Here is a 12,106-nt window from a genome sequence, read left to right as displayed (position 1 = left end):
GCCCAGTAGCAGGCCAAAAGCTGTTTCTCAAAAGGAGAGTAGTTATCTGCAGCAGATGGTAAGGCTTTGCTCCAAAATCCTAAAGGTCTGCGTTGTGATTCTCCTATAGGGGCCTGCCAAAGGCTCCAGACAGCATCTCTATTTGCCACTGACACTTCCAGCACCATTGGATCTGCTGGGTCATATGGCCCAAGTGGCAGAGCAGCTTGCACAGCAGCCTTGACCTGTCGCAGTGCCTCCTCTTGTTCAGGTCCCCACTCAAAATTATCAGCTTTTCTGGTCACTCGATAAATGGGCCAGAGAAGCACACCCAAATGAGGAATATGTTGTCACCAAAATCCAAAAAGACCCACTAGGCATTGTGCCTCTTTTTTGGTTGTGGGAGTGGCCAGATGCAGCAATTTATCCTTCACCTTAGAAGGGATATCTTGACATGCCCCACACCACTGGACACCTAGAAATTTTACTGAGGTGGAAGGCCCCTGTATTTTTGTTGGATTTATCTCCCATCCTCTGACACGCAAATGCCTTACCAGTAAATCTAGGGTAGTTGCTACTTCTTGCTCACTAGGTCCAATCAACATGATATCATCAATATAATGGACCAGTGTGATGCCTTGTGGGAGGGAGAAACGATCAAGGTCTCTGCGAACAAGATTATGACATAGGGCTGGAGAGTTGATATACCCCTGAGGTAGGACAGTGAAAGTATATTGCTGACCTTGCCAGCTGAAAGCAAACTGTTTCTGGTGGTCCTTACTAACAGCTATTGAGAAAAAAGCATTTGCCAGATCAATAGCTGCATACCAGGTACCAGGGGATGTATTGATTTACTCAAGCAATGATACTACATCTGGAACAGCAGCTGCAATTGGAGTTACCACCTGGTTGAGTCTACGATAATCCACTGTCATTCTCCAAGACCCATCTGTTTTCTGCACAGGCCAAATAGGAGAGTTGAATGGGGATGTGGTGGGAATCACCACCCCTGCAACTTTCAAGTCCTTAAGAGTGGCAGTAATCTCTGCAATCCCTCCAGGAATACGGTATTGATTTTGATTTACTATTTTGCTTGGTAGGGGCAGTTCTAGTGGCTTCCACTTGGCCTTTCCCACCATAATAGCCCTCACTGCACGAGTTAGAGAACCAACGTGGGGATTCTGCCAGTTGCTCAGTATGTCTATGCCAATTATACATTCCGGAACTGGGGAAATAACTACAGGATGGGTCCAGGGGCCCACTGGACCCACTGTGAGACGGACCTGAGCTAAAACTCCATTGATCACCTGGCCTCCATAAGCCCCCACTCTGACTGGTGGACCAGAGTGATGTTTTGGGTCCCCTGGAATTAATGTCACTTCTGAACCAGTGCCTAATAATCCCCCAAATATCTGATCATTTCCTTTTCCCCATTGCAGTTACCCTGGTAAAAGGCCATTGGTCTCTTTGGCAAAGCCTTGGAGGAAGATTAACAGTATAAATTTGTGTAAGTGTAACTGAGTTCTCCCCCAAAGGGACCTGCCCTCCTCTTCATTCAAGGGTCTCTGGGTCTGTAAACTCTCTCAAGTTTGGAAACATTAAGGGGCCATGATTCTGTGTTTTTATAATTTGGTTTAGACACCTGTTCACTTGACCTGAACTGTTCTGATTTACAGCTTGAACAAGAATTTAGTAGAGTGCACTTCTATTGTATTTCTAGGTACTCCATGATTTACTAGCCAATTCCACGAACCTCTGTGGGTCATATAATTTTAACTCCTGCTTTCAGTTTGCTATTATAATAGCCACTTCTACCTTGTCTTTTGTGATTAAGTGCTGCCATCTGGATTCTGCCAATTCAGGATCCAGTCATCCCCATTCTGCTTAAGGATTCCAGCTCAGTGACAGCAGTTCCTACAGCAACATCTGACCTACAGAGAAGTGCAATCACAGAGCTCTTCTGGGATGATGGTGCTAGTCTCACAAATTTATTTCTCACTGTTCTGGTAAAAGGTGCATCCTCTGGACATTCCTGGGGTGTAAGAGCAGGTTTTGGTTGATAAATCCATTGTAACGTTCCAATCTCTCTAAGCCTCTGGATCTCCTCATCTACATTATACCAGGGCAGTTCTGGCATTTCAACCTCAGGTAATGTCAGCCACCTTTTGATCCACGTTTCAACCAACCATCCAAACAAACTGTTAAGACCTTTTCTAACCCCTCAATCTATAACACTGAATGCAGAAACTTCGCTTAGTGGGCCCATACCAATAAATTCAGCCTGATCCAGTCTTATATTCCTCCCACCATTATTCCACACCCTTATAATCCATTGCCACACATATTCCCCTGATTTCTGTCTATAAAATTTAGAAAACTCACACAGTTCTTTTGGAGTATAATGTACCTCCTCATGTGTGATACTTTGTACCTCACCTTTAGGGGCCTGTTGGAACTTTAGTCTAGTTATAGGTCTGGAAGAAATGAGGGGTGGTGAGGGTGAGTCCTGAAAAGAATTAGAATTATCTACCTAGCCATTTGCTTCAAAGCATTCATTTTCAGTTTCATCTGGTGAAACAGGATTAATCACTCTAGGGCTAATCCCTTCAGGAGAAGGTTGGGTGTCAACTCCTCAAGGCAGGCTGGACATGGGGCATCTATTGCCTCAGGGCAGATGATTACAGGGCTATCTAGAGAACACTCAGCATGACCTAGGGTTTTAACCTCACTCTCATCATCATTATTAATCCATATGTCACCATCCTATTTTTCAGGAACCCACTCCTTTCCAATTAATGACCTCACTTTAATGGAAGTCACCATGCAACACTGAGATTTCATTTTATGTTGTGAAGTTGCTACTCTAACAATAAGATTCTGAGTCTGATTTTCAGAGATCCCAAGTTCACAGTTATAGGAAGCAAGATTTTCTTCAGGATACTCATAGAAACTTCTACATTTTAGATGGCACTTAAGCTTCATATTTGAAGCCTTAAACCCATCCCTTTCACTCCTTAATGTATCCACTGTATCTAACAACAATGAGCCAACATCTCTATACCTCTTATTTGCACAAAACTCCATAAAGGTGTCAAAAGCACTGCCCCCCCCATAGCCTGGCTTTGTATAAGTGAATCATTAGGAGAATCAAATGTGATATTTTGATCATCTTTTTTACCAACACACTCCATGTGTTGGGAGTGTCATTCCCACTCTGATTGTGGGAATCAGAGTCCTTAGTGCCTTTGAGCTCAGTCAGAGTTGAAAACTATTCATAAAAACCCATTTTTTAAGATTCTGTTTCTTAAGTACCACTGCTAGTACCAAGTTATATTAGTTAGAGTCCTCTGGAGAAACAGAATCAACAGGGAACACTCACAAATATAAAATTTATAAAAGTGTCTCACATCACTGTGGGAATGAAGAATCTAAAATCTGCCAGCTGTGAAGCTAATGATTCCACAGGAGGGTCTGGATGAACACCCACATGAGAGGCTCACTGGTCAAAACAGGAAGAGATCCTGTCTCTTCTGAATCTTCCTTAAGAGTCTTCCAGTGATTGGATTAAGCATCACCCATTGCAGAAGACACTCCCATTGGCTGATTACAAATGGAATCATCTGTGGATGTAACTGACATAATCATGATTTAATTCTATGGAATGTCCTCATCATAACAGACAGGCCAACACTTGCCCAACCAGACAAACAGACAAACACCACTTGGCCAAGTTGACACATGAATCTGACCATAACAATTATCAAGTTCACATGAAAATTCAAATCAAAACCCCAAAGATACAATATTTAGAATTGTCTTTATTAAAAATTTGAAAATAATAAGTGTTAAAGACAAGAGCATGAATTCTTTACTGGTGGCAATGTAAAATTACAGAGGCTGATAAATGCAGCTTAATGGTTCCTCAGAAAGATAAGAATAGAATTACATGTGACCTGGCTCTTCCACTACTGCTAAATAAGTACCCAAGAGAATTGGACATACTTGTACAACAAAATTCATAGCAGCAATATTTGCAGTTGCCAGTCAATGAAAACAACCTCAGTTTCCATCAACTGATGAATGGATGCAGAAAATGTAGTTTATATATTCAATGGGATTTTGTTTAGCATAAAAAAAGAGTGAATCACTGATACATGTGACAACGTGAATGAACCTTGAGGACATTGTATTGAATGACATAAAGAGTAATAAAAGGGCAAATACAGCATGATCTCACTGATTTGAAATAACTAGAAAAAGAAAATTCATAAATTCAGAATCTAGAATATAGATTACCAAGGAATGGGGTGGGGATAGATAATGGGAAGTTAAGGTTTAAGATGTGCAGTGTTCCTATTTGGAATGATGGCAATGTTTTGGTATTGATGGTGGTGTTGGTGCTACAACATTGTGAACATAATTAACATTACTGGAATATATATCTCAATGTGGTTAAAATATGAAGTGTTAATTATATATATGGTAACTGAATACAAGTTTTTCAAAAATCTTTGTAACTATGTTACAGTGATGCTTAAGTTGAGCCATGGATTATAGTTAATAATACAATTATAAAAATGTGCTACAGAGTGGCGGCCTTCTCGGAGATGGGTGTTATGCCTGAAATTGCACAAGCTGTGGAAGAGATGGATTGGCTTCTCCCAACTGATATCCAGGCTGAATCTATCCCATTGATCCTAGGAGGAGGTGATGTGCTCATGGCTGGAGAAACAGGAAGTGGGAAAACTGGTGCTTTCAGTATTCCTGTTATCCAGATAGTTTATGAAACTTTGAAAGTCCAACAGGAAGGCAAAAAAGGAAAAACAACTATTAAAACTGGTGCTTCAGTGCTCAACAAATGGCAAATGAACCCGTATGATAGAGGATCTGCTTTTGCAATTGGGTCTGATGGTCTTTGTTGTCAAAGCAGAGAAGTAAAGGAATGGCATGGATGTAGAGCTACTAAAGGACTAATGAAAGGAAAACACTACTATGAAGTATCCTGTCATGATCAAGGTTTATGTCGATTTGGGTGGTCTACGATGCAGGCTTCTTTAGACCTGGGCACTGACAAGTTTGGATTTGGCTTTGGTGGAACAGGAAAAAAATCCCATAATAAACAATTCGATAATTATGGAGAGGAATTCACTATGCATGATACCATTGGATGTTACCTAGATATAGATAAAGGGCATGTCAAGTTCTCTAAAAATGGAAAAGACCTTGGTCTGGCTTTTGAAATTCCCCAGCATATGAAGAACCAAGCTCTCTTTCCTGCCTGTGTTTTGAAGAATGCTGAACTAAAATTTAACTTCGGTGAAGAGGAATTTAAGTTTCCACCAAAAGATGGCTTTGTTGCACTTTCCAAGGCACCGGATAGTTATGTTGTCAAATCACAGCACACAGGTAATGCACAGGTGGCACAAACAGAGTTTCTCCCCAATGCTCCAAAAGCTCTCAACGTTGAACTCTCTCGAGAGTTAGCCGAACAAACCTTGAATAACGTCAAGCAGTTTAAGAAATATATTGATAATCCTAAATTAAGGGAACTTCTGATAATTGGAGGTGTTGCAGTACGGGATCAGCTTTCTGTTTTGGATAATGGGGTAGATATAGTTGTAGGCACACCAGGAAGACTAGATGATTTGGTGTCAACTGGAAAGCTGAACTTATCTCAAGTTAGATTCCTGGTCCTGGATGAAGCTGATGGACTTCTTTCTCAAGGCTATTCTGATTTTATAAACAGGATCCACAATCAGATTCCTCAGATTACATCTGATGGGAAAAGACTTCAGGTTATTGTTTGCTCTGCAACCTTGCATTCTTTTGATGTAAAGAAACTGTCTGACAAGATAATGCATTTTCCCACGTGGGTGGACTTGAAAGGAGAAGACTATGTTCCAGACACTGTACACCATGTTGCTGTCCCGGTGAACCCCAAAGCAGACAGGCTCTGGGAGAGGCTTGGGAAAAACCACATTAGAACTGATGAAGTACATGCAAAAGATAACACAAGACCTGGTGCTAACAGTCCAGAGATGTGGTCTGAAGCTATTAAAATCCTGAAAGGGGAGTACACTGTCCGGGCAATCAAGGAACACAAAATGGATCAAGCAATCATCTTCTGTAGAACTAAAATAGACTGTGATAACTTGGAGCAGTATTTTATGCAACAAGGAGGAGGACCTGATAAAAAAAGGGCACCAGTACTCATGTGTCTGTCTTCATGGTGACAGAAAACCTCATGAGAGGAAGCAAAACTTGGAAAGATTTAAGAAAGGAGATGTAAGATTCTTGATTTGCACAGATGTGGCTGCTAGAGGAATTGATATCCATGGTGTTCCTTATGTTATAAATGTCACTCTGCCTGATGAAAAACAAAACTACGTACATTGAATTGGCAGGGTTGGAAGAGCTGAAAGAATGGGTCTGGCCATTTCCCTGGTGGCAACAGAAAAAGAGAAGGTTTGGTATCATGTGTGTAGCAGCCGTGGAAAGGGGTGTTACAACACAAGACTCAAGGAAGATGGTGGCTGTATACTATATGGTACAATGAGATGCAATTGCTGTCTGAGATAGAAGAACACCTGAACTGTACCATTTCTCAGGTTGAGCCAGATATAAAGGTACCAGTGGATGAGTTTGATGGGAAAGTTACCTATGGTCAAGAAAGGGCTATTGGTGGTGGAAATTATAAAGGCCATGTGGATATTTTGGCACCTACGGTTCAAGAATTGGCTGCCCTTGAAAAGGAGGCACAGACATCTTTCCTGCATCTTGGCCACCTTCCTAACCAGCTGTTCAGAACCTTCTGATTTTAAGATGCACTAAATTAGACTCATGTAGTACAAGTCTCTAGTCTTAAAACTCTAAAACAGTTGTACTGCTTCCAAGCAGCAGTATTTATAGTAACTTAAGCTATTAATGCTAACTCTTGCATGTCAAGAAAGATTAGTTTTAAGAATTCTTCATAAAATTGCAGCCTAATGACAATAATAAATTTGATGACTATAAAAAAAATGTGCTACAATCAATTGTAACAAAATTCCACACCAATGCAAAGTGTAATAATTGATGTGTTCACTAGAGTTCTGTAAAAGAAACAGTATCAGCAGGAGATGTCTGTAAATATAAAAGATATAAAAGTGTTTCACATAACCATGGGAAGTTAGAGTCCAAGGTCTGTGGGGCAGATTGTGAGCTGAAAGCTCCAATGAAGTTCCTCAATGAACTCTGAGGAGAGGCAGGCTGGGCAACTTTGGGGGTGTAAGAGTCCAAGATCTGTAGGGCAGTTCCAAAGGAGGTCCTCAATGAACTTTCATTAGAAACTGGGTGGCTGAAGTAGGAAGAGTGGTTGTCTCTTCTGAGTCCTCCTTAAAAGCCTCCCAGTGATTAGATTAAGCATCATTCATTTCAGAAGACACTCCCCTTAACTGATTGAAAATGCAATTAGCTATGGATGCTGCCAATGTGGTTAAGTATGATTAAACCATACTTAATCTCTAAATAGAAACAATAATGGACACATTGTTTCCTTAAGTAGCAATACTCAACTGTCCCACGTACAACTGGAAATACATTAAATCTCTCCAGAACACTGTTAAAGTCCTAGGATAATATTCACTCTTAAACATGATATCTTACAACTTGAATACTATAACATGAACAAAACAGCATAGGTCATATGATAAAGGAGATAAAATAAAGAGGAAAATGATTTATGTATATATACATAGATACTGATTTGATTTATGTATAAATACATAGGTTTGATTTATGTATGAATACAAAAGATACTAATTTCAAAACAAGGAAGAAATTTTCATATCATTTGCATTTTATGCTGGAGTGCTGCTGCACATACCCAATTTTATGGCTAGTTGGATCAGACAACACCCAGCTCGTAGTAGGTGATTAAGATCTCATGTAAACTTCATGGCCCATGGTCAAGTGTTCAGTCTCTACTAAGCCCCAGTAGCAGGCCAAAAGCTGTTATCAAAAGGAGATTAGTTATCTGCAGGAGATGGTAAGGCTTTGCTCCAAAATCCTAACAGTCTGCTTTGTGATTCTCCTATTAGGGCTTGCCAAAGGCTTCAGACAGCATCTCTATTTGCCACTGACAATTCCAGCACATTGGATCTGCTAGATCTTATCATGCAAGTGGCAGACCAGCTTGTACAGCAGCCTGAATCTTTTATAGAGCATCCTCTTCCTTAGGTCTCCATTCAAAATTAACTGCTTTCCTGGTCCCTTGATAAATGGGCCAGAGTAGCAAGCCCAAATGAAGAATATGCTGTTCACAAACCCCAAAGAGACTAACTGGACGTTGTACATCTTTGTGGCAATAGGAGGGGCCAGATGTAGCAAGCTATCCTTTACTTTGGAAGGGCTATCATGACATACTCCACATCACTGGACACCTAGAAATTTCACTGAGGTGAAATTCTTCTTGGATTTGTCTCCCATCCTTTGACATGCAAATGTCTTACCAATAACTCTAAAGCATTGCTACTTCTTGCCCAGTAAGTCCAATCAACATGATATTATCAATATAATGGACCAGTATGATATCTTGTGGGATGGAGAAATATTCAATGTCCCTGCACATGAAATTATGACATAGGGCTGGAGAGTTGATATACCCCTGAAGTAGGACAATAAAAATATATTGTTGTCCTAGCCATCTGAAAGCAAACTGTTTCTGGTGGTCCTTAGTAACAGCTATTCACCAGATCAATAGCTACTAGCCAGGTAGCAGAGGATGTATTGATTTGCTCAAACAATGATATCACATCCAGAACAACACTTTTACAATAATCCACTGTCATTTCTGAGTTCCATCAGTGTTCTGCACGGGCCAAATAGGAGAGTTGAGTGGGGATGTGGTGGCAATCACTGCCCCTGCATCCTTTAAGTCTTTAGGAGTGGCACTAATTTCTGTAATCCCCCCAGGAATCTGGTATTGCTTCTTATTTACTATTTTACTAATTAGGGGCAGTTCTAGTGGCTTCCACTTGGCCTTTCTTACCATAATAGCCCTCACTCTATGAGTCTGAGAGCCAAGGTGGAGATCCCACCTGTCACTCAGTATATCTATTCCAATTATGAATTCTGGAACTGGAAAAATAACTACAGAATGGGTCTGCCCACTGGACCCAATGTGAGTTGGATGTGAGCCTAAAACTCCTACAATACCGACCTCCATAAACCCCCACTTTGACTGGTGGACCAGGGTGACATTTTGGACTGTCTGTAATTAATGTCACTTCTGAACCAGTGTCTAATAATCCCCCAAATATCTGAGCACTTCCTTTTCCCCAACGCATATTTACCCTGGTAAAATTTCATAGGTATCCTTGGGGAATGCTTGGAGGAAGATTAACAATGTAAATTTGTGGCAGTGTAACAGGGTTCTCTCCCAAAGGGACCTGGCCTCCCCCTTATCCAAGAGGCTCTGGGTATGTAAACTCAAGCCTGGAAACTGATTAAGGGGCCATGTCTCTGTGTTTTTTAATTCAAGTTAGACTTCTGTTCACATGACCTAGAACTCTTTTGCTTACACAGCTCAAACAAGAAGTTAGTAGACTGCCTATTTATTGTACTGCTAGGTACCCCATGATCTACAGCCCAATACCACAAGTCTCTGTGAGTCAGATCATTCTGACTCCTTCTTAGAGTCTGCTGTCCATTATGATAGCCATGTCCACCTTGCCCTTAGAGATTAGGTGCTGCCATCTGGCTTCTGCCATCTTGGGATGGATCCAATCATCCCTAATGTAAAGATTCCAGCTCAGTGACATCTGCTCCCACAGCAATATCAGACCTACAGAGAAGGGTGACTGCAGAACTCTTCAGGGACTATGGAGTTAATCTCATAAATTTATATCTCACAGTTCTGTTTAAAGATTCATCCTCAGGACATTCTGGGAATGTACGAGCCTTTCCATGATAAATCTACTCTAATGTTCCAATCTCTCTAAGACATTAGATCCCCTCATCTACATTATACCAGGGCAATTCTGGCATTTCAACTTCATGTAATGTTGGCCACTTTTTGGTCCATATTTTATCTAACAATCCAAAGAAATAGTTAATGCCTTTTCTAACCTCTTGAGCTATAACACTGAATGCAGAATCTCTGCTTAGTGGGCCCATGTCAATAAATTCAGCCTGGTCCACATTTTTACTGCTCCCACCATTATCCCACATCCTCAAAATCCAATATGATCCATCCCCCTGATTTCTGTCTATATAAATTGGAAAACTTGTGGAGTTCTTTTGGAGCATAGCATACCTCCTCATGGGTAACAGTTTTTACCTCAACTTTTGGGGTTTGTTGGGTCTTCTGCCTAGTTATATGCCTGGAAGAAATGAGGTATAGTGGGGGTGGGCCATGGAAATAGTTACAAGTATATTCCAAGCCAATTGCTTCAGAGCATTTGTTTTCAGTTTTATCTCCTGAAACAGAATTAGTCACTCTAGATTTAATTCCTTCAGATAGAGGTTGGGTAACTATGCCCTCAGGATAGACCAGTACAGGATTATCTAGGAAAGTCCCAGCATGCTCTAGGGCTTCTACATCTCCACAGACACTGTTATCAATCCATGCATCACCATCACATTTCTCAGGGTCCCAATCCTTTCCAATCAATGCCTTCACTTTAATGGCAGAAACCGTGCAAGGCTGAGATTTCAGTTTTCAGTTTAGGTTTAAATTTGCTACTATAACAACGAGATTCTGAGTCTGGTACTGAAAGATCTCAAGTCTGCAGCTACAGGAAATAATATTTTACTTCAGGCCCTCATAGAAATTTTTACATCTGTAATATAGTGCATAAGCTTCTCATCTATTTCCCTCATTAATGTATGCAGCATATCTAACAACAACCAGCCAATACCTCTGTGCCAGTTTGAAAGGATATGTGTGCCCTAGAAAAGCCATGTTTTAATAATATTCCCATTTTGTAAAGGCATTCATTTCTCCTAATCCCTATTCAGCACTGTATGTTTGAAATTTTAATTAGATCATTCTCCTGGAGATGTGACTCAATCAAGAATGGTTGTTAAACTGAGTTAGGTGGAGACGTGTCTCCACACTTTCAGAGTCTTGTTTAGTTTACTGGGATCCTTTAAAAGAGGAAACATTTTGGAGAATGAAGGAGATTTCAGAAAGAGCAGAACAGAATGACACAGCTTCAAGAACCAGAGAGTCCACCAGCCAGTGATCTTTGGAGAGGAAGAAGGAAATGCCTCCCAGAGAGCTTCATGAAACAGGAAGCCAGGAGAGAAAGCTATCAGAAGATGCTGTGTTCACCACATGCCTTTCCAGGTAATGGAGAAGCCCGTGTTCACCATCTGCCTCCTCACTTGAGAGAGAAACTCTGAACTTCATTGGCCTTCTGGAACCAAGGTTTCTTTCCCTGGATGCCATAAATTGGATATTTCTATAGACTTGTTTTAATTGGGACATTTTCTCAGCCTTAGAACTGTGAACTAGCAACTTATTAAATTACCTTTTTAAAAGCCATTCTATTTCTGGTATATTGCATTCTTGCAGCTAGCAAACTAGAACAATCTCTATATCTCCTAATTCTACAAAATTCTGTAATGTCGTCAAAAACATTAACCCCAAGAGCCTGGCTTTGTATAAGCAAAGCATTAACAGAATCCAATGGTGATATTTTCACTATCTCATTTGCCAGCTCACCCCATGGATTAGCAGTTTTCATTCTTATTATAGGAAATAGAGTCTTTAGTACCTTTGAGTCCAGTCAGGGTAGAAAACCAATCATTAAAAAAACATTTTTTAAGATTCTATTTCTTAAGAACCTCTCCCAGTACCAAGCTACATTAACTAGGGTTCTCTAGAGAAACAGTATCAGCAGGAGATATCTGTAAATATAAAACTTTTATAAGTGTCTCACATAACTGCAGGGATGTAGAGTCCAAGGAGTCTATGGCAGGTAATGAGTTGGCAGCTCCAATGAGGTACTTAATGATCTTTCAGAAGAAGCTGGCTGGTTGAAGAATGAAGAGTGATTTTCTCTTCTGAGTCCTCCTTAAAAGACTTCCAGTAATTAGATCAAGTGTCACTCATTGCAGGAGACACACCCTTAGCTGATTGCAA

At 40.6% G+C, this 12,106-nt stretch overlaps 1 pseudogene; it reads left to right on the top strand.

The window, feature by feature from the left end:
• The first annotated feature begins 4,575 nt into the window (after positions 1–4,575).
• On the top strand, positions 4,576–6,993 carry LOC143672619 (ATP-dependent RNA helicase DDX1 pseudogene; annotated as a pseudogene).
• Positions 6,994–12,106: the final 5,113 nt, after the last annotated feature.

The sequence above is a fragment of the Tamandua tetradactyla genome, chromosome Y, assembly GCF_023851605.1.
Source record: "Tamandua tetradactyla isolate mTamTet1 chromosome Y, mTamTet1.pri, whole genome shotgun sequence".
In the NCBI taxonomy this organism is placed as follows: Eukaryota; Metazoa; Chordata; class Mammalia; order Pilosa; family Myrmecophagidae; genus Tamandua; species Tamandua tetradactyla.
Note: the sequence above shows the minus strand (reverse complement) of the source record. Positions and strands in the feature narration are given on the sequence as shown.